Source organism: Gasterosteus aculeatus, chromosome 7 (genome assembly GCF_964276395.1).
Source record: "Gasterosteus aculeatus chromosome 7, fGasAcu3.hap1.1, whole genome shotgun sequence".
Classification (NCBI taxonomy): Eukaryota; Metazoa; Chordata; class Actinopteri; order Perciformes; family Gasterosteidae; genus Gasterosteus; species Gasterosteus aculeatus.
In genome coordinates this window covers 7,771,470-7,794,254 of record NC_135694.1, presented here as the reverse complement: position 1 = coordinate 7,794,254, position 22,785 = coordinate 7,771,470, and the positions used below count along the sequence as shown (strand labels likewise).

Sequence of the window (22,785 nt, the reverse complement as noted above, 5' to 3'; positions counted from 1 at the left end):
CAATGTCTTTGATGGACATTGATCATTATATTTTTTGAGACATATTTCAAACATTTCAATCAAGAAAAGCTGGGATTTGTAAGCCAAGTTGGGAGGCATGTTGAGATGGCCAAATGTACTGTATTCTATCTTGAATTCTGATTTAGACAATGATTTAGGAAGTGAAATTTTTGCCAACACAATAACCATGCAGATATAATATTTACACGTTGATGGAACTTGACAATCACAACAAGACCATTGTAATACATTTTAACTGGAAATTTAAGTCCGGTGTTTATAGAACAGCATACAGAGACGCTGGAGCAGTTTGGGGAACCAAATCATTCAAAGACGCCTGGCGTCAAATTTACGCCAGCAAAACAATGTCATGTCAGTTTATTAAAACACTGCCACGGGAATGAATGTATTGCCGTGATATTTCCTCCAAAAGATCGTTCTTGGCATTCTACTTTTGTGACTTGTATTTAAACAGTGAGGTCTGCATGCAGCATGTTTGGTATCCATGAAATAGTGGTGGTTTAGAATATTACACGACAACAAGGGAAAACATTTTTAAAATGAACCACGGAAAATGTGTAGTCGATCCAAAATGTAACCTTTCTTTTCTCAATAGGCAGGTGTTGCATGTTTGGTGAAAAGCGCCTTGAATGTGTGTTTTGTTCGTTTTCAGTGATGCACCGACTGCAGCCCTTAACATACCACAAACCTATTTCAATCAATACTCAATAAAAACAATGGAAAAACTACCGATGACATTTGAACATAGGACAGTGCAACTTTATCTCAAACTTGCAGAGAAGTCTAAAGCCAATTCCCATCAAACCTGATTTACTTTGGAGGTTGTAGCTGGTACCCAGCTTGCTATTTCTGGCATCACTTTTAGTCTTGAGGAACGGCTGTCAACCATTGAGTGGTCTGATTACGTCACACTCAAAACAATGCTAGTATTGTTAATAAGTCCGTTCACAGCTGGTTCACTTAAAAGTGATCGATTCGGACGAATGAGAGGAATAGCACCGAGCAGCACTTCTGTCAGCTGTTCAGAGCACAATCTTGAATATTCACTGATTAAAATTCCAATTTGAAGACTGGTGAGTTGTAACATTTGACTATCTTATCCATATGTAATTAACTTTGCGCAGCCATTGCCGGGGGTGATAAATTAGATTTCGTGGCAATCCATTCTAATTCAGTCATAACCACAAATATAAACATTGTGGAGGCGGTAAAGGAAAAGCCTGCTGGATTCATCCTCCGAGATCCCGGATGTCTTCAACGCAGTTTTAGAGAAACCCAGCAAATAGCTGTGGAGCCCAGCATGTCTGCAGCACAGTTGTGGGCCGACTAACTCACGTCCACACCGTCGGCGTGGCTTAGTGAAGCCAAACAGCACTTAAAATGTGGCTCACTCTTGCTTACTCTCTGAAACGCTGAATGTGATTGATCCGCCATATAACATAATGTAAAAAAACACAATACACAACACCACAGGGGCCCATTTGGATCGGTCTGACCGCAAACCCCGTCCGACCAAACATTTGAATGAACGTCAAGTTCCCTTCAATTTATTGCACTTCCAGACTCGAAAGTTGTTGAAAAGGTTCAAAAGGTTTCGCCAGTTGCTTGTGTTCATAGTTGTTGACCCTTATCATGAAATTTTCTACCACATTTCTTCAGAAACCACTGTTCCATGACAGTACCCGGGATCCTGTGGAAATATGCAAGGCCAAATACAATGTTATGAGAGAGAGTATGTTTTTCTTAAGCAGCTTAAGATTTCTCAGCATTTCTTTATTCACGATTCTCGAAGATGATCTTTTTTGTCTTAATTGATTGAAAAACCCTGAAAACTCCTGATGGAGTCAGTGATTCTTTTGTGTTTCATCAACTGAAACTTGCCAGCATCTCTTGGCATACTTCTTGGTTTTAAATGTTACTGGTAAAGCTGCTTGGTATCTGCCTCTATTGACACACAAAATATTCCTTTGAGAAGTGTCAAGTTTCTTTTCAAAGTGAGAAATAATGAAGTGACTGCCATGTGCAGTAAACCCCCCCCCCCTTCTGTTTCATTTAAAACCTTGAAAAATAAACCTATGGAGAAACTATGGTTGATGCGAATCAAAGTAAAGTGAGAGTCAGACTCCACCTGTGGTTACATTCTTTAACTGCGCTTGGAGCGTTCGCTGCCAGCGCCTGACATTATCCTGGAAACCGTCCAATCGGAGCAGAGTACAGGGCTGAAGTAGAGCAAAACAGTGGGATCAAATTGAGGACTTCACAAAATAACCCGACATTTTGCACCTCGGTAAACATATCTGGAGTGTCCCAGAAGGTCATCTTTATTTAACCTTTTGTTTTTAGCTAATCCTAGGAGCCTTGAATCAGAAAGGCAATGATTGTCAGTTCAAAACGTTCACCGAACACATTACACTACTGTGATGGTCTTGAGCCTTAACATGACAACACAATGTTATTCTTAAGGTTGTGCAGAATCTCCTCAAATTCCATACAAATGATCTTCTCTGACGCAAAACGTGACACGAACGATTTGTTTAATTTATACTTTTTTTCATCTTATACTCTTTGCATCTTTTCATGTTGAGTTATTTTCCTTACTGCATTCCGTTCCATTGCAAGTGGAGAAGCCTCCTCAAACGTGTACGTCTGTGTAATTATTGGAGCCCAGCTTTTAACTTCCAGCTGGTTTATAAGTCATAGCTTTACCCTTTAACTATATCATCAATATAGACGCTTTTTGGGGGGCAGAGAGAAAACAAAAGGCCAATGCCTGAGCAATTGTTTCCAGCTGCCAACGCCAAGAAAAGGTCTCCATGGGTTGTTGGTTGGAATGCATCATTTTAGGAGAGATGCTCCCACTTTCCAAACTGAAAACTAAACCACGATAGAGTACGACCCAGTCAAGTCTTGTACATGTTAAACCTGGCGAGGCGTGTAATTGTTTTACTCCTCCAGCTGTGCTTTAGCAGATTGATGGCGCTGACAGAAAAATGGAGAACAGGAAAACGCTGTCTAGGTAAACAAATCAAAAGCCAGGGCATCCATGCTGAAATAAAAAATAAAAAAAAAGGAGAAAGCAACAAGGTTGACAGCATGAAACAGTGTGTGTCCCCCTCCCCCGGCTATGTATTAAATACAGCCTTAATACTTAACGAACCTTGAGATTTTGAGGTGTTTGTTGCCTAAAGGCGGTGGCTCTTCCTCATCCTGGTGGTTAGACTACCAATGCTTGAAAAATATAAAACGGATACGAAACAAAAAGACAATAAAAATTACTGAGTTGTATTATTATGTTCTTTTCATTGCAGGACCTCCGGGAAAGCGAGGAAGAAGAGGCCGGAATGGAGAGCCAGGTATGTGCATTTGTGTGTCTTTGTTTCTGTGTGCGTGTGTGTGTGTGTGTGTGGCCAAAGACCACTGACTTCTCAATGCATGGACATTTAAGGAATAATTCAGGAGGACATCAGCAAATCATACTGCAGTTTTAATCATGTTAAAGTACACTGTATATCTTTTGGAGGCCAAAATAGGTCAGAGACGTGTAATTTGTGGTCCGGTGGATTCAGTCGTCACACGTGTGTTTCAGCTTCAGTCGCTATGGAAACACTACGCGTGAAACAGCGCAGTTGGAGATAGTAACAGTGACGCCCGAACAAGTTGAAGCTTTGAAGTTTTGAGGTCGCACTGCGTTCACCTGATAGGCAGAGTGATAATGGGCTCTGGAGCACGCTGGTGTCCCCGTGCTCAGAGCGCAGTGCAGCCAACGCTCTGGAGCTAAAGTACCGCCCTTGTAAAAAGAAATAAGAGAGGGCCGAGCAAAGTAAGGTCACGTTTTTTAAGGTGGAGTAATGACGGAGCGGTTTCGTTTCACGAGAAGCTCATTCCTTTTACCGCCATATTTAGTTGCTACTTTAAAGTCACACAAATCAAATCTAAGGAGCTGTTATCGGAGCATCAAAGATTTAATTTCTCTCTAAATTTTTCGATCGGTCGAAATTGGTTTTGAATCCCATCGTGGCCATGTTGAGATATGGATCAGTGGATGGGTTTCATAATGCTAAAGCAGGCCTGTGCTTTACCTGGAAGAGGGAGATGAAAAAACAAAACACATTTGACAGACAACAGTTCAATGTTCTGGTTGGATACAGATCTGTAATAAATCCAGTCTTTGTTTCTTTTAAAATAAACACCCATGGTGCCAGCATATTTCAAACGGCACCATTGTGCAGAGACGGTTGTTTTCCTCTCTCGTCAGTCAGAGCAAACGTCGAGTTACATGAACCGCTTCCTCCAAACAAATTATTTGGAAATAAGAAAGCAATCATAAACCACTCACAATGTCTGGACTTGAGAGGCACAGTGGCCCTAGAGAATACAACACGGAACAATTGGGATGATGGGTGCTCACTCCTCTGTACAACGGCACAAATCACGGCACTCCACAATGCCGAATTGTGACCTGGTTACCTGAACGAGGCCTCGCCTGCCAGAGAGACTGTCACAGTCCTTTTTAAACCCATGTTTACTGGTTATGCTCAGCATCCACAAAGAATTCTGCCATTTAATGGTGAATGGTGATTCTGCATATTGGCAAGCAATTACAGCTCAGTTCTCTCCGCATTTACTGTTTAGATATGTTGGCAGGCATTAAAAAAACAAATACAATGGCACCCGGCTGCATTATTTAAGCTCAGTGTCAAACTATGTGTGGAAAAAAAACTAGAGGTTATATTTGAGACATTCTTTATACGACTGAAAAATGCGGTATTTGACGGGAGTGCCACGCTTTGAAGGAAAGCATATTTAATTCATGGTTTGATTTCACCAAAAGTAAGCGAACGTTCACCACAAATTCGGGGTGAGGTGTTTTGCAGTTGACTCGTCTACAAATGCAGAGGGAATTTCTTGCCCAGACTTGGCCTCAACTGACGGAGAGAACAAATAGGAAAAAGAGACGGCGATGTTTACCTATTCATAAAAAATGAATGGGATACTTTATTAGAATCTCTGGTGTGTTTACCGGTACCATAAGGAAAGGAAAAGTGTGAGTTTAGGATGAACTGATTTTTTTGTAGCCGTGAAAGCAATGCTGTCAGACTGTTCCCGCAGGTGGCCAACGCTGGAAAGTGTAAAATAATCCAATATGTGAATGACAGGCCCTTTTTATTGATGAACCGGCCTTAAAAAAAAAAAAAAGGCAAAACGTGACGCGGTCGAGCAGTTCAAACCTACAGCGGTGCATTGTAAAGCTTGTAGAAGAGCAACAAATGAAGACGTTAGTTAGCAAGCCCCATTGCATCCTATCTCTAACCATTATATTATGTTAGAGCACAACAACAACTTTCACCGTGGTCTTATCAATCACATTCAACAAAATGCTCATCCAGTAAGCTTTCCATTGGCTTGTGACTGGTTATTAGGGTCGACAGTGTGGGAAGAGAAAGTCAAACTCAAAGTGGGCTTTGAGTGTGTATAACATTATGTCACAGAATACTTCATTTAACATGGATTATATTTCATCAAAGACTGTTTTTGGTCAAGCTAGAGCCATCGAATTGAAATATTGCATACCTTTTGAGTACTTTGCAGCATATTACACATTTGTATCACATAATTTCTTTGATTTTTTTTCCATAATTCCTCTTTGAAAGCTTCACTTGACGCAATGGGACAGGTTTATTAAAAGCTAAGTGGTCTACTGTATGATCCGTTAAAGGTGGCTACAGAAGTGCAGCCCAGCGAGCCTCAATTACACGGCTTTCTTAAATGCTCCAACTGCTGGAAGGATTTGCACTTTCCCCTGGTCATGAAGAAGAACAGTTCAAGGACATAGGCCTTGTAAAGAAACAAATTATCCTTTTTTCTTCGGGGCTGAAGCAGCTGGGTACCTTTTTTAATAAGAACCTAAAGACCTTAAATGATTTGCAGGGCCCTGAAGTGCGTTGGCACACAGTCCTTATGAGCAGCAGTAATTGGCGAAAAGACGAGTGTCACCTCACAAGCACGTGGGGGGATTTTTTAACAAGCGTGCAACCCCATGTAGTAGTGAAATTAGAGTGACTTAATAATGTAAAATGTGATCTCCAGGCGTGTTGGCCATTGTTGAGCCGACCGCATGGAAAACCGATCAGACCTTTGTGTTACAGTGCGGTTGTTGTTGTACCATGTAGAAATAAAGGGGCCATTTTGGAGTTATAGTGCATTGGAATGTGTTTTCTGCTGTGAACGCATCATTGAGGAGACTCATCTTAATCGAATGTTCCTTTCCAAAGAACAAAATCTGTGGTTTTAGTAGAACATTGATGCTCCGATCGCTGATTGAAAACATACTAAGCCCTGTTTTTCTTCTTCTCTCCTTCAGGACCTCCTGTAAGTATGCCTGACTCTCATCTCCCCCAACTGTGGTACCCATGTGAAGGTAAAAACATTCAAACATAACTGCAAGATGCAGTCCAGCTTTTGCTTCTTCACTGTTTTGAGGTCAGGAAGAAAAATATATTGGCATAAATCCATTATGTGGTACATTTTGGCCTCCTTTTGCCATAACCATTAGGTTGCCAGGTAACTAGCAGAGACACCAGGTAGGCACTGCAAACTACCACCATAAAAATGCAAAATGTGAATTTTGTACAGCTTAACAATATTTAATATAGTCACTACTGTGATTCAGAGTTTGAACTGTAGATGTTAAAGTATGAAACAGGATTTCCACATTTGATGTAAACGTCATCCAATTAAGACAAATGTGCTGGCAGAAATCTCCCTTTGTACCACACAGTAAGACTCTACTATTAAATGAATCTCTTTACCCCCCCCCCCCCCTTCACCTAATGGGGACCGTCTTCTCTGTCATTTGGGCAGTCTGGTTTGTAATATCCTTGATCTCCATCCCTGCCAGCTCCCTGCACCCGAACAGATTATCTCACCTCATTACACTGCCGGGTGATCACAGATCCCCCACCCCTTAACAGATGGAAAACTTTAGAGTTTTTTTTTTTTTTTTCCCAAAGATGAAGAAAAACCCTTACTTACATAAGCAGCGAGGATTGTGACCCGTTCACTGTACGACCGGGTCAAACGGTTACTGTATGTGTGCGCGCGCTCTCACAATTATTTATAGTGCAGAGGCATGTGTGTTTGAATAGGTATAATAGCGTGTGCCGACTGAGCTGTAAAAGTTGTAAGTTAATCCTCAGAGCCTTCTCAGCCACTCGCTCCTGGGGTTCTGGGACCTAAGTGAGTGCAGGTGGTCTCACTTCTCCGACTCCCTCGCCAGGCCCTACATTTTGACATGTGCTGTAAAATCTTGCTGTGAGATGTCTCGAGAGTCGACTAAAGTATTGCTTTGAGAAGTTGGATTTGCCTGCAGACGCATGGGCTGAATGTGTTGTCTGGTACCTGAAGGATTGTTCCTTTGGGCGGGACGTAGTAAATGTAGTCCACAAAACAGTAGGTACCTGACAATGTTCCATTGTTGGCCAGCCAATCAAACTCTGATGAAGTCGTTATAGGAAGCAGAAGGAGCCCACACATTGTGGTATTTGGTCCCTTTTTTTGACGGAGGGAAAGCAACTATAGGTTTCAACAAAACAGCATTTCTGAAAACACACTTCGAAAGACTGCAGTAATATGACAACCAATCACCCAACGGTCTCCAATCTGTTGTGGTAGTGACCTCATGTGATTTGTCATTCCGTACGGGGGATGGCAGGGGGGACACGTCTCGATGAATATTCAACAGTGTGTAAATTGCACACAGCCCTGCGACACAACCTAACGGACCCCAGCTGAAGACATTGTAGATCCCCGGGACATAATCGTTCCCCGCCCGCCGCCGCCGCCCCGGGTGGACATGGGGCCTGCGGCTGCAGTGACAGGTGCAGAAAATAGATCTCAATCAAAGCTCGTCGGGAAAGATCTTTGCATGCTCTCACAAGCAGCGCTAAGACATGGACGAGTGATATGTCTCAGTGTAATGTCCTTTCCCCCCCGCGGCTCTGGCCAGTGAGTCAATTTCGCGTGGGATCAGGGATGAGTTTTAGTTTTGTTGGATATCTGTTCTTGTCTCTCAGACACATAGGAAAACTATTTATGGAGACATTTTACAGATATAGGTTGAAGGGATTTGGTCTCTTCTTGCTACTAAAACCAGAGGAAGGTTTTCTTCTCTGCACATGAAAGTGGAAGTTTATAACGTGACAGAAGGGGCAAGAGCCATGAAGTCTTTGCTTCTCATTTTTCTTCTGTCCTCGGAGCTCTGCAGCTCCTCAGAAGCGACCCGTGTCAAAACATCAACGCCGAGCAACCAACCGCTGTGTGTGCTCGCACACCATTTAGCACCAATCAGGCATAAAACACCGTCCCCGGGGCTGCACAAGACCCTCTAACACCACCCGCCGACTGGTTATAGCACAGACTGTATGCCATACTAAATTACAATTACACGGAAAGAGCAAGTAGCTTGCATGCTTTAAAATCCGCTTAGACAGAAGAGGAACCATGTGAAAAATGATCGAATGTTGAAATAGCAAAAACCACCTCAGCGGCTGCAGGCCGGCTACAAGTCAGTGGGGTAAATAAAGGTTTGTTGCGTCTGTTTCAGCATTTGAAAAGTAGTTTCCACCTCCCCGCCTCGCGAGCGGAGATTCCGGAGGCGCAGGTTGAGGATGAACTGTCACGGCGAATGAATTATGCAGCTGTGCTTCGGGGATCAGAGGCAGTGTGGGGGTGAAGCAGGAGCCCAGACACCCGCCACCTTTCATCCTTCGTCTGCTATGCGCCGCAGATCCACACCTGTTAATAAAACATATTCCAGCTGGACTTTGATCACCTTTTGCCGCCTCGCGGAAGAGGAGAAGGCGTCAGGTTTTTTGGGGGAAATGAGACTAGTTAAGAGTTAAGTGAGGCACCGCGTGCTCTGATGTTGTGTTCATTTCCAATTATTGCCCATTAACAGTTTCACAACGGAACGAAGGGACGAAGAAAGCGACAGAATGAGGCTCTGGCGTGTGCCAAGAGCTGCAAGTGGATCTATCCGTAGTGGCTGTTCATCTGGGCTCATCAGGGCCGCGGTGCCCGAGGAGGCCGACTGGCACTGGATGTGACAACATTAAGAGATTGACCTTTCAATAGATGTCAGTCCTCCGCTCATGCTGAGCCCATCAGCAGCACTTGTCTGTCAGCGAGCGACGAGAAGCAGCACTCACGCCAACCCGAGAGCTTGACTCGCAGTGCTTTGAGAAGCGGTTAATAGTGCACGTCGGTGGGGCTGAGCAGGCTGAATTACTCGCAGGGGAAATTGTCATCTCGGTGGCCTGGTAGGAGGATTAGCGCAGTATGACTGCTCGTGTGCTCATCATGACGTATGACCGCAGGTGACTTCTCCCTCACATCTTTCCCCGAGTCTTCTGGTTTGGAACACAAAACCCTCAGGTCGGCGTAAAATGCGCCTCGGGTGCAGGAACGCCGCCACAGAGACCAGACACGGCAACTTCGGCATACTGCAAAATACAGTTCCCTGGTACTGATACGCTTAATCAGTATTATGTGCACTCATTTGGTAAACAGCTGCAATGTAACTAGTGTCCATTTATATGTTTTTGATTGAGAGGAATTTTCCATCAAATGATGAAAAATGTGGAACTGGCGCTCTGTGGTTCTAATTGAATCCACAGAAGAAGTGAAATGAATACATTTCCAACCATCTAAAAAATTGCTTGCGTATTGTGCAGACACAGAAAATAAATTGGCTTTGATTTAAGGCTTTTTAATGCATATAATTTTGTTAAAGCTGTTTAAATGTTTCCCATCCTCAGACATGAGGAGACCTTCCCTGACTGAAATATGTGAATTGGAACCTCCTCCATGTTTAATTTGCATCCAGATGTAGTGTTCTCACACACAACACCCACCTATAACCAGGCGCACTATCGGTTTCAGCTGCTTCAGTTCACAGCGTCCATCATCCCACAGAAACATCATACACAATCCAGCACACGCACACAATGGCAAACACATACACACACATTAAAGCCATTCTATGCCGGCTAATTGTGATACACTGTGAATATGGGAACCAGATGCCATTCCCAAGTCAGTTTTCCAGTGTGGTTTTCTTATCCCTCCCTAACCTCTGCGTCCAGATTCCCCCGACGAGCACCAGCCACTTGTGGTTGTCCGCTTCTGCCCATTCTGCTCTGATTACTCACATCCCTGTCCTCTATTAGTTTCCCGCCTTGAAAAAAAAAAAGTGCCCCCAGGTCCTTTGCAGAGCTAACAAATGGAAGTGTACGTACAGATATTTGTTTTTACTAGACGTGTTTTACTCTTTTCCAGATTTGTTCATGTTCAAAATTGAGTAGATTTCACTTCAAATGATGTCAGCTTAAAGCTGCAAGCGGTTAGCACCTGCATTCTGAAGTTTTCTTAGAGCCTTTTCCGCTTTTGCATTGCCGCAATCAATAAATGTATCCAAAATGAAATATTTCAACTGTTCTTGGTGGAAAGGTTGTGAGAAATGTTCAGACAATGAAAGCTACATTACTTTCTTTACCATCATTGGTGGTACTCTGTTAGAGAAGAGTTCAGCATTTTTGGAAAGACATTTAAATTTGCCACTCAATACAGATCTAGAACTCTCAGTTTGAACGTGCGGCAAACACCATGCATCGCTAAACTTTGTGAACTGCGTAAATTACGGCTTAGTCTTTTCAAAGCACGCCATGGCCCTGCTCCCGCTCCTGTGGTTAGCAGCGCTCCTCACCTGCCCCCCTCTTGACTCACTCATTCCCTGTCAGCACTTGGTGTCTGGCTATTTACTTTGCTTAACTTCCTGTGTACACACATGTTTATTAATACTGTGTTGCTGTGTGAGAAAACGGCATGCCGTAGAAGCCGTAGACTGTTGGCCTGTGCTCTCCGAGATGCCAGTGCTGCAGGGGTGAGATGATTGGATCCATGTGGCCGACCGTTTGGACTACAGCAACTGCTGCCAGCCCCGTTGGCCCGGGTTCTGCAGCGAGGATATGAGCTTCGTTTTGTTGGATTGGTTTTCTGGACCTTGATACATTTAGCAGGTCACTGTGATGAAAACGAATAGAGCGGAGTCCAGACGGAGGTTGCATGCAGATATTTTGCATTTAGTTGGATCGGATAGTTTGCGGCACAAGTTTGTATGGGGATCTTGCAGCCGAACCCACGGGGGGATTACTTCAATCAAAACAGCTGAAGCTATCGCTGCGCGCTTGCGTTTCAGCAGAGCACTTTGAAGCTTTTATTAATCACGTTTTAGTAAGCTATGGCTGACCAGGACTATGTAGAAAGAATATAAGGTGGCTTCCCATGTATATAAAACATTTTAGTTCAGTTAATAGACTTTTCCTGGATATTTATTGCTGTAGATGAGAAAGTTGTGCTTCAGCAGAATAGCGTGAAACAGCTGTGGGTAGATCTGATGGCATCGCCCGAGGCCTTGCATTCATCAGCCTCTTTGTGTAAATGTATGAAACAAACTAAACGTCAGTGCTTGATGCTTTACTCAGATTTGAATGGCAATGTTCATGTCTCTTGCGGGTTTGTTCTCATCTTCTATTTAGAAATATACCAAATCAATCCAAGTCACCTTGGGCTTACATGAGAGGATTGATATTAATTAATTCAAACACAACGATTTAGAGCAACAGGCCAGTGGCCTCAGCATAGAACAATGAGGCAATGAAACGGGGCGAGAGCACGGCTCCATCCAAAAATCCACCCAGATGGTCTTAAGCTCACAAATCAACACACTGTATTTCATATATTTAATGTGAACAAGACCAAAGTTTAAACAGAGTAAATTGTGGTTTTATAGGTGGTTAAGACCAGACTATTTCTTGAGCGGGACCAGTAACTCTACAGGGTTCACCGCTGGATGCCTAGCGACGTCACACTGCAGGGAGTTAGTGTGCTCCGGCTAGAAAAGGGATTTTGTTCCTTTTGGACTGAGCTATGCTAACCATTTTACCCTTTTCTACTCCTTATGCGTAGCTAAGATAACACGATGCTTGACAACCACCTGCTGTACATGGCCAAAGTGGCTAACTATTGGTTTTAACAAGCATTACAAATGAGTTTGCCGTTTACAAATCAAGTGTGATCTAAATGTAAAAATGTCGTCTGCACCACAGGGTTGATCATCTTCAACAAAGTATCGCACACTTAAGTTTTATCAAACGAAAGCGGCCCGACGATCCACGAAGCACCTGCTGGACGGCTTGCTTTTCCAAAAGAGCCAGAACAGAAGCAGTAAAAAAGATGTGGAAAGCATACACAGGTGCTGATTAGAATCTTTCTCCTTCAGGCAGACTGAGACCACGGAGCAGCTGAGACTGCTTGACGAGTAGACACCCTCTGCAGATGTACTGTAGTACAGTTCGCTCCTTTGGAAATGGTCCTCGCAGGGGATCCGTTTAATAGTTTCCATAAAACACTCTCATTGTGCTGTATAAAACATTTTGGAAAGGCTCCAGTGGGTGCTGTCTGTCCATGTGATGTGCAAATGATGGGCTGTATAATGAGCAGACTGTGTAGCGAAATCATTTCCACGTGCTTTATGACCAGATGGAAGAGCTGAGTAAGTAAAAGGTGTGTTTAAAAACAGCATTCCCCTTGTGTCAAAGGGTTAAATCTACCAGTAAATTAGTTCAAATCTATTCAATCAATACAATTTAGCAACCATTATAGATAATCTAAATATAAATCATCTGAAAGTCCAGCCGCAAGAAGAAGGAAAATGAATTAAGATTACATAAATTACTAATATATAACACAGCTTTCTATAAAACAAGTATTATAGAAGATGAGACAGGTTGCAGCCATGATCACCTCATGTAGGACCTGAGTGCAATGGTTCTATCCCATTTATGTATGAATCTGGACCTTGGAGAAACAAGGAAAGACGCAGCTGAGCTTCAGTGTCTTGGACGGGACGGGCTTCGAGGACATCTGATAACTTTCTTGGGGCGAGGCATATCGGGACCTTTTTATTTTTACCGATAATTCCTGAAAATTAACTGTAAAAGCAAAATCTCGCCAGTGTAAGCAAGCCAGGATGGGTGAGATGTGATTTTTCAAGTCCAAATCATGAGATAGCAAAGTTATAAAAAAACAATAGTGGAGTAACAGAAGTCAGGCAGAATGTGACTGAGTGACAGTTGAAGTAGTTGAACATCAAACAGTCTTGGTTAGACCTCTAAATTTTTTACATCTACTGTAAAAATGCCAGTGATATCATCTGTTCCCTACTAACAAAACCAGTGCGTGTTTTCCCCCTTTATGAGAGTTCAACATGGATTTGAAGTTTCACTACGTTGCTGTAATAACAATCTATCTATTGCAATGCTAAATCATGTAAAGCCGAGTATTAATCCCTTTCCACAAACTAACACAGTCTTTTATCCCTGTGCTTTTGTGGCTCTGTGTATTTTCAGTGTCAGATATTTAACATTAAGCAGAGTTGTGCAAAATGTGGTTATATTTATGTATATCTTTGTTACACATGTTCATATGTTTGCAGCAACAGTTTGTGAATGGTCTATTGTCCAAAGGCAATTTTCCTCTTCAACAAAAAGCTTGCACTCTTTTTCTTTCACTGCCTTCCATTTTCAGGAACATGCTGGAAACGCACTTGGCCTCTCTGGACGGCATCTACATCATTGTAAAAGTAAAATTCACATTTGATTCCAATTTGTTGCCCGTTATTCCCCCCCCCCATGGGAACCCAAATCGGGAACATTGTTTTCATATTGACTCGTTTTGTATGAGCAAATGTGGCTCTTTTGTGTAGCCAGACCAGTATACTGCCATTGTTGAATTGAATACCTCACATTTGAGTAAAAGGGACGACGCGCTACACAAGCTTGCTGTACGGGTTCACATTGCATGACCAGAGGTAAATAGGGCCTGGTGGACAGTAAACTGTGCATTAAAAAAAACCCTGTCCCAAATGCACCGAGCATGCTATATCTCACTTCCCACAGAGCAGTGTGGGAAATTGGCTGAAGAAAACTGCTGGACTACCACTGGAGCATTTCAGTTTTCAACCGTGCAATTTTATGCCAGTGCTGTGGAAGCCTGTCTGTGTGTGTGTACGCAAGTCTGCTGCTCCGGGTCACTGCAGGCTGTTCCTGTGAGTCTTTGGACCGAACTGAGGTCTTCCACTAATGGCATCAATCTATGGATTAGTGTCAGAAGACCTTTTCTCTGTGAGTCTGATGTCTTTGGAAGCAAACCACGTTTGACTGGTATTAGCTTGGAAAAGTATAGCCACCGCAGAGCTATTACCGTAGTTGTATTGGTGACAACTGAACAACTTGTTCTTTTTAGCTGAGGACATGCAGGATATTCTTTAGAGATTCACATTTGCCCAAACCTCGGAAATAGTTGAGGAAGGTTCAGTTCTGCTCCCAAATATTAACTTTATCTGCCTTTTTCTACTTTAAAGTAACTGACTTTCATGTGAATGTCAAATGTATTTGACGAATTGCTTTTGGTGGGAAACGAATGGCACGGTGAGCAGTTAGTCACTCTGCTGTGCTGACACTGATCCAAAACTGATTTTTCCAATTCTAGCTTATTCCAAAATGTTGACCTCAGAGGAAGAAAGGGAGCCCTACATACTGTGCTTCATCCGTCAACTGGAATATTAAAAATAGCGTTTTGAGCACTAGCTCGTTATTCTCCAGCCCATGGATCCACACCTCATCGTCAAATCCTCTACTTCAGTGATAATCGTTTACTGAGCCCACCCAGGAGCCCTGATTGCAAAAGTTGGATGCAAAACCTCCCTTGCAGAAACTGCTGTGTTCAGGGCACATTTTTCATGTGTGCTTGCCAATACTTGGTTGGAGATTGTTGGATTTGATCCTCTAAGTAAACATGGACTTGATTTTGGCCTGTTTTTGGTTTTAATTGTATACTTGTATAAGCCCCGCCGTCTACAATGCATAAGGTAACGGTTCCCAGTCTTGAGACAGGGCATTTGAATCTAATGCTAAAGGAGATGTAAAAAGGTAAACCGTGGTAGTTTCATCAAAACTACATTTGTTAATCTTTTGGTGTCGCGTTCTCCCTCGTTTGCTGGAAAACCCGACTGTTTCACCGACAATGTAGTCTATTGGGTCTTACCACAATGTGCCACGGCACCAGAGTGATTACAAATAACTGACATGGATCATAAATTCTCATTTTCTTCCTCTTTATGGCTTGTAAAAAGTTTGATCATGGTTGCTTTTATTTTTGTAGGGCCCTGAAGGTGCCAAGGGTGAAAAGGTGAGTACTACTTTATATAGAGGTATCCTAGAAAATGCTGAGGCCACTGCTTTGAAGCTTGTTTGAGGAAAATTTCTGTCCGAGTGGATAGTAAATGGGATGGTGTTAAATTCAACTATTGTAGATGGATGATGGCTATAATTTAGCGTCCAACATTTTGGTCTTTTGGCTTCGCTTGTTTGTAACAAAAGTGTACTTTTGGTTTCGATTAAACTCTAATGTGATAAACCCACAGGCTTTACCCTGCAGGTTGATTCAAAAGCCAAACATTTTCTTCTTCAGTAACGTGCTCCATCCAGATCTACCCCCCCGCTGGTGGAGGCACAAATCCAGAATTCTCTGGGGCATAAAATATGGCCTGGCAATGCAATCCGCCCACACTAAGGCCCTCCTCACCAAACCCACCAAACCTCACACCACTGCCGTCTTGCTCTCTCTCTCTCTCTCTCTCTCTCGTACCCAATCCATGTCAATCCATGTTATCATAAGTGATTTTATTCTCAACCACAATGAATAGTTGGGGAACCCCCAACTATTCATTATTTTCTTTATCAATGTGGTCTAAATTATGCCTGGGTGATTTCAGTGTGAGTCTCAGTTTATTATTAGCATTGTACTGTGTGTTTGTTCACTGTGTTTGACCCTCGCATTTTTAAGGGCTATATTGAAATTATTTTTCTTTCCTTTTGCAGGGGGATCAAGGCGACCAGGGACCACGGGTATGTGGTTTACTCTTTCTTGTGATAAGCTGATGAATGTGACTGTGTGTGTGTGTGTCTCCCCCAGCAGAATTGTGGGCAAAAAGTTTTGAGATGCATGAAATTCCTGGGATAGTGTTCTTCCCATCTGGCCAAACACAACAAGCATTTCTGCACAGCTCATTTATTCATCAAGCATGGCCTTAAACATGTGCCCGATACCTTTGGTGGCTTTTCCTGTTGAGACGTAAAGACCTTCTCTTTACCTCCCGTTCTCAAACTGAACTTGAGTACAAGGCTTTTTCCATCAGCAGAAGAGATCTGCTCACTATCGGCTATAATCAAAAGCCAACTAGCTCCGTCTCGATAATTACTCGTGATTCACTTCAATCCCTTGACGTGAGACGACGTATTCAGAGCTTTGATCATCTCCAGCTCTTTAGTTTGACATTTCTATAAAAGGGCAGCTTCTAAATGATGATGATGTGAGTGCTTTTCCGTGCGTGAATGACTCTGAAATGAATTACTCCATCTCCAACTAGCACTAAGCGTGCCCGTATTTATCTCAAATAATGGTTAAAAGACGAGGCCTCCTTTTTGAAAAGCAGAATGCGACTGCACAGGTTTGTTTAAAGTAGATTGCATTTACCGGGGTTCACATGTGCATACGCATACCTTTTTAACTATGCTGTCATCAAGAGTAGATGGTATGGAGTCAGTTACTTTAAATGCCTGTAATTGATTTCCCTAAGAGGAAAAAGATTGCACACATGTTGGAACACAAGGACAAGAGAGCACAACAAAACAGTGGATTGTCTTGTCACCAGAACACCAGGCGTCTCCCAAGTGGATCTAATCCCAATTCTGTGTTGGCGCCCAAACAGACGTTAGCAGTTTGCCAATTATCTTTGTCAGTTCACCTCCAGGCCAGTTCTGCATGCCAAAGCAGGGCAATTCTTCTGATTTGGAAGTCAATACCAATGACCTTCTCCGTGAAATTCGATCAATGGTCCCAAAGCAATACGTCTGGGACACTCAAACAACAGCCAAGTTCACAGAGGTTTTGGATATTTGAGTGGTTTGGCACTTTAATGCAAGCTACAAGTACATTTTCAGCCTGGTGACAACTTTATTTAATATTTAATGATATGAAAAGTCAGTAGTTACGAAGATATAATCGCTGGGAATGGGCAGAAAGAAAATATCTGCTGAATTGAATAAACAATGAACAATAGCTGCTTGGATAGAATTTCTTGGGTTTCGGTCATAATTTGTAGCCTTGTGACCTAGGAAATGGAGTCATCTGTCTCTATCAGGGAAGTGATTTATAATTTTGCAACAGCGTTGTGGCTGATAGAGTTGTAACAGGGACCAGCCAGGCCCTATTTGTCTTGTAGAGTAAATACATAAACTGTCCACTTCAAGACAGCATTTCATTAACTTCCAAATACAGCAAAAACTGTCCCATAGTAGGTACAAATTAATACACACAGTCACATATCAAAAACAAAAAGGTCACAAAAATAGTCTAGGTCACCGACAAATGACATTACCTCCCCAGAAGGGGATATTGACTTTGTCTATTAGATAAGTAGGTAAATGTAGTAGAACAGTATTCGAAAGATTTCCTTAATAAATGGAGACATAGCGGTACAACTGGTGACTGATCTTGACTCCATCCGGCTGGAAAATAAACTTCCTGCCCGCTACTGACTGTGTGTAGAGAGGCGATTATTCCCATATGGAGGCAGATGTAAACACTAGGGCATGTCAAGAATATGTCCCCTGCACCTCAGCTGTCTTGTTAACATTATATCTAACAAATTTAAAGATGATATAATGCAAGGGACCGACCTCTTGTTTTTTTGAAAGCTTATATATATCTATGTCTACGTTTGCCTCCGTGGCCGAGTATAGTGTGAGAATTGCCACTGGTCCTCATAGACACATACCTCATCTGCCTGTTCTCCACATGTCGGGTTTGGCCATTTGTCGGCCCTAAAAGTCAAAGGCTGCGTCCAAACACCAAAGGTTAAACAAACAACAAACAATAAATGGGCCAGTTCTGACAAACAATGCGTGGCCACCATTGGAGCTTCCCCAGTGGGATATAATTAACTGGCTCTGTGTGTCAACCGAGAAAGGTGTGTGGTCTTTGTGTGAGGGATGGCGCAAGCTACAGGTGTTCCTGGGTCAGCCAGAGGAAGCGTTCATTGTTCTTCCAAAATAGACTTTTCAGGCATGAACAAGATGTTTTACAGTGTGACTGTTTACACATAAATAGGAGTCCTTAAAAGCAATGCCAAATCTGAGGCTTCGTACGAATGTCTCCCTCCCCTCCTAAATGAATTAAAGCCATCTGTGTACAGAACTGCCAATCTGCACCACATATAGATATTCTGAAGATGCCTCAGCCAGCATTTGGTTGGGATTTTTAGCCTATTTGGTGTGGTCGTGGGGATCTGGCCAGTGTCCTCTGACACATGTTGCCGATTGTCCTCATATCTGTCTTTTTGTTTACTGCAGTTGCAGTCTTCTCGCTTCAGGCACATACATTGCAATCGAGCTCCTCACCAAATAACCAACATCCGCTTTCGAGGAGAGAAGCAAAACAAAGCAATCTGCTAATGGTTAAGATTCTCTGTCAACCGCCATGTCATTATCGTTCTCACACACGGACATCAGCGCAGAGGCAATGCGGAGTGAGCGCTAACACACACTTTTCTCCGCTTTACTTTCATCTTCTGCTCAAAAAGGGTCAAACTACGTGTTTTGGTACGATGAATATGTGTTTATTTCATTACGCATTTCAAACACACATTAGTCAGTTTGATTGCTTCTCTTTAGTGGCCTCCCAGGCCATTGGTATTGAAGGGCCAACCCCCTGACCAAAATCCCTATTCTTGTTTTCTTTCTTTTTCCTCAAAATATTTGAAGCTGTAAATAACGTGTGAAATATTTGCGCTTCAATTTCCGTTACACGCATTGTGTCCAGTGTAAGAATATCGCTTTAATCTGCTAGAGGGCTAAAATAAATTGTCTTTGGAAAACCAGAGGGATGGTCCAAAAGCCATGTTTGGATAGGCCAGATTTTATCTTACACTTGAATATGGCAGGAGATTGATCTTTTACAGAGCGTGTTTATGCTAGTCTGCCAGTCTTTGAGAAATACTATTCATCCTGGTTGGTCATTTATAGTGAAATGAAACCTATACCCAAACCCCTGCATAAACATCAGCAAGAGTATGCAATCAATGTACAACCATTGGGGTGAAATCTTGACGTGTTCTGACTAGGTATTAAAGGTAAAAACATATACATGCAAGCGTTAGTTGTCAAGTAATTTCTGCACAGTAATTTGTCAAGAAAAAATGTCTCTCTTGTGTTGTTAGTTTTGTAAAGACAAAAAAAATAGTCAAACATTTAAACTCTGTAAATAAAACGACTCAAATCAGAACCGTCAACACCACCTCAGCTTTTTTGGAAAACCGCACTGCAATGCGTAGTTATGCATTATAGGCTTTGACTTGAGAAGCGCTTTTCGTGGGAGAGGAGTTGCAGTGGTCAATTTGTGTTGCAGTGGACATCAATACAGCAACATATTTTTAAAACATGTGTTACTATAAAAAGGCCGTGGTACTCTTGCACGGCAGTGATTTAAATTAGAATCTATATGTCACGTGTGGCCAAAATACCCGTAAATAATGAATCATTAAAATGAAACCAAGTATTTGTTTCTGGATTCAGATTAAAGTTAGCACCAAGCTATACATTGTCACTTCTTAACAAGAAAAATCTGCATCAGGGTGATTGGTTCTCATCTGTCATGACTGTTGTTGACCAAGGAATTGGAAACCATTTGATGGATTTGCCTGTGAACATCTCAGACCCTGGATGTTTCCCAAAACCCCGCGAACAATACAGCTCGTCAATTTTATCCTGTTCTAAGATGATCCTGGCCAAATGTTTTGTTTGTATATTTGGAAGAAGATAAAAAGGAAATGGATGCGTTCACAATGACAACTTATCACGCATTCTACATTCCCTAAACTTGGACTTCTTTAAATGTTGGATGTTTAAAATGAAATGATGGTCTTGTTTGGGTTAAATTGAAAGGTCTGGTCCACAAACCAAATGTTTGACAGTTGAATTTTAAGAAAAAAACGTGGAAGACGTGTTTGTAAAAACAAGTATTTCACATATCACACAGATTGTTTCACAAGTTTGGGAGAATATTTTGAAGTAGGATGCATCTTCTTGCTGCTTCTACTGTTTTTGTCCACCCAATGTTTGAGTGTCATGCGTGTGTTGTGCCCTGTTTTGCTGTTTGTCCCTTTTAGGGATTGCCTGGTCTCCCTTCGCTGGCTGCTTTGCACAGCAATCAGATCCTGACTGTCAAGGTTTGTCGGTGGTGATGCCGCCTAGCTGCTCGGTCCGACCCCTCTGCAGCCCTCACTAGGAGTAAATAAATCACTGACGGCTACTTTGTCTCATAGCCTGACCATAGATTAGGCCCAGCAAAAGCCCCATCTAATAAATCCCATCCAGTCAATCTTTATCCTCTTCCACCACTGCCCGTCAGCCACTGAAGATCTCTGTTCCATTCCTAATGCAAGGTTCCCTATTTAAAGCAAAGGTGGCCTTTTACAACCAATAAAAATGTAGCGGACTGGAACAAGAAGATGTGGTCTGGCGCGTGTCCATTGATGTTAAAATAAATGGAAGGAAGTCCGAGAGGAATACTCAATGATGAATCTGAGTGGCAAAATGTTTTTTTAAAGCTCATGCCCTTGGTTTTGCCGCAAATCCTTCAAAGCCACCAATTTGGCATTTGGGATTTGGGGTTCTTTCAGCGATGGATGAAGCCACTTAATGCCAATGGACACAAGGAGTATAATGTATGTGCCCTTAACTCGGAAGCCGGGCTGCTTTTCAGTGTGTGCAGCTCCCGGGGTCTGACTTAGCAGCAGGCGCAACGGAGATGATGACAGCGCTTTGCCAGAGGAGGAGAAATTCCCATTTTTCCAGGGTCTGCGAGCCCACTGTGGCGCCCTCGCACCCCACAGGTGGTAATTATGTGTCCTGGCTCCAGGTTTAAAAAAAGGCCAGACTTTGGAAGCAAACCACCTCTGTGCTGGGAAAGTGTGGATTTCTCCCAACCATCTGTAAAGGCGCTCGACCGGCGTTCATGAACGTAGGCCTTTCTAACAAAATCTGTTTCTTTTTGCATTTGCCTTCCTCCTCCTCCTCCTCCTCCTTCTGGGACCTCATCCTTCTTCGACCTTATCTCATCTCTGACCTGCGACCTCTTGACCTCACACACCTGCTCAGATGGTCTTCCCTAAGATCAATCATGGCTTTCTTTCCGCTGACCAGCAGCTCATAAAGCGACGGCTCATTAAGGTAGTGGCTGTGTCCTCTCTCCTCTCTCTCTCTCTCGTGCCGAGTCACTTCTCTCTGGGCATTCTGCAGTTTGCATGCGAACCTTCAGGAAGACCTGTCATAAGTATTCTTTTCTACTCCTTCTGTTTTTGTTAAATCAACATATTGAAATCTTAAAAAAAAAATGAATTATTGTCTGGGCACTACTCCTTACAAGTGGAATTGTTGATGGTTTTCTTCTTTTCTTTTGTATCATCCAGTAGAATAAAGGACAACATATTTTCAGTGTCCCCCCCCCCCCTCATATTATTGTAAGGCCACAATTTCTTTTTGGTGCCTAAATGCACAACTCCTATTCAACTCATTAAGTCCATTTGGGAATGCATAGCTTTTAGGGGATTACTGTTCCAGCTGTAAATCAGATTCAGCTCCGTCTTGTCTGCTGGTTTTAAGCCATAAGAGCAGAAATGCAAACTCTCTATGTTATGTTATGGAGGCAGCCCGTAGCCTCCCACGAGATTATTACCACTACTCTCTTCATTATCATTTAACTGCAGTGGCTCCAGTCTCGGTGGATCCAACCATATCACGGAACACCAATGTTTAATTTTTCTTTTTTTACCGCACAGGGAGATCAAGGGCAAGCTGGACCACCTGGGCCACCTGGGCCACCGGGGCCTCCTGGGCCGAGGGGGCCTCCAGGGGACACGGGGAAGGATGGACCCAGAGGTGTACCCGGTCTGGCAGTGAGTATGGATTTCTACCCGACATGTAAATAAGTTTGAATAACCTGAAAAATGCAGCCAGCCTGTGAATAAAATGGCATTGGGTTGGTAAAAATCTATGGATTTTCTCCGCATCGTTTCTTTTGGTAAAACTAGTCTGTGTCTTTATGTACTCTTAACTCAATTTGACTGTGACAAGCACCATGAAAAGCTTTCTAATAAAGACTTGACAAACTGCGACGCAGTTCATTGCCCTGATGTGTCGAGATAAACATGAGCATGCTCCCCAAAGAGTGTTTCACTGTATGGATTTACATTTACTTGGTTGTTTTTCATTATAACGTAATGTTTTCCATGTCTTTAAGCCCGTGCGTGGCATCACATTAGTTTACGTGATCTGCGTCTGTGAGAGGAAGAAGAAACAGAAAAGGCCTGTCAATTATTTTCAGCCATAAACCCTTCCAAAGGCTCCAGCTGATCTTTATTGTCTTGGCCGAGTTCACAGTGGGAGTGCAAAAATATTAAGTGTTGTTTATCTGATTCTTTCCAAGTCTTTGCGGATCAGTTCTTCCAGTTGCAATAGTCGTTGGGTTTTTCCAAGAGCTCTTCTAAAATGTACTTGTCGGGCTGCTTCACTTCTCGCATGATTTATT

At 42.7% G+C, this 22,785-nt stretch overlaps 1 protein-coding gene and 1 long non-coding RNA gene across 2 annotated transcripts in view; both read left to right on the top strand.

Moving 5' to 3' along the window:
• The window catches only part of LOC144410317 (uncharacterized), a 62,561-nt gene extending 59,141 nt beyond the window's left edge, over positions 1 to 3,420 (top strand). Inside the window, exon 3 of the long non-coding RNA XR_013468285.1 lies at positions 3,330 to 3,420. This is a non-coding gene — a long non-coding RNA (uncharacterized LOC144410317). The remainder of the gene's footprint in view (positions 1 to 3,329) is intronic.
• A 2,965-nt stretch (positions 3,421 to 6,385) lies between these two features.
• Positions 6,386 to 22,785, top strand: part of col25a1 (collagen type XXV alpha 1 chain) — a 49,591-nt gene continuing 33,191 nt past the window's right edge. Inside the window, exons 1-5 of the mRNA XM_078106362.1 lie at positions 6,386 to 6,390; positions 15,301 to 15,327; positions 16,020 to 16,046; positions 20,366 to 20,425; positions 22,037 to 22,153. The gene's annotated coding sequence lies outside the window, so the exon portion shown is untranslated. The remainder of the gene's footprint in view (positions 6,391 to 15,300; positions 15,328 to 16,019; positions 16,047 to 20,365; positions 20,426 to 22,036; positions 22,154 to 22,785) is intronic.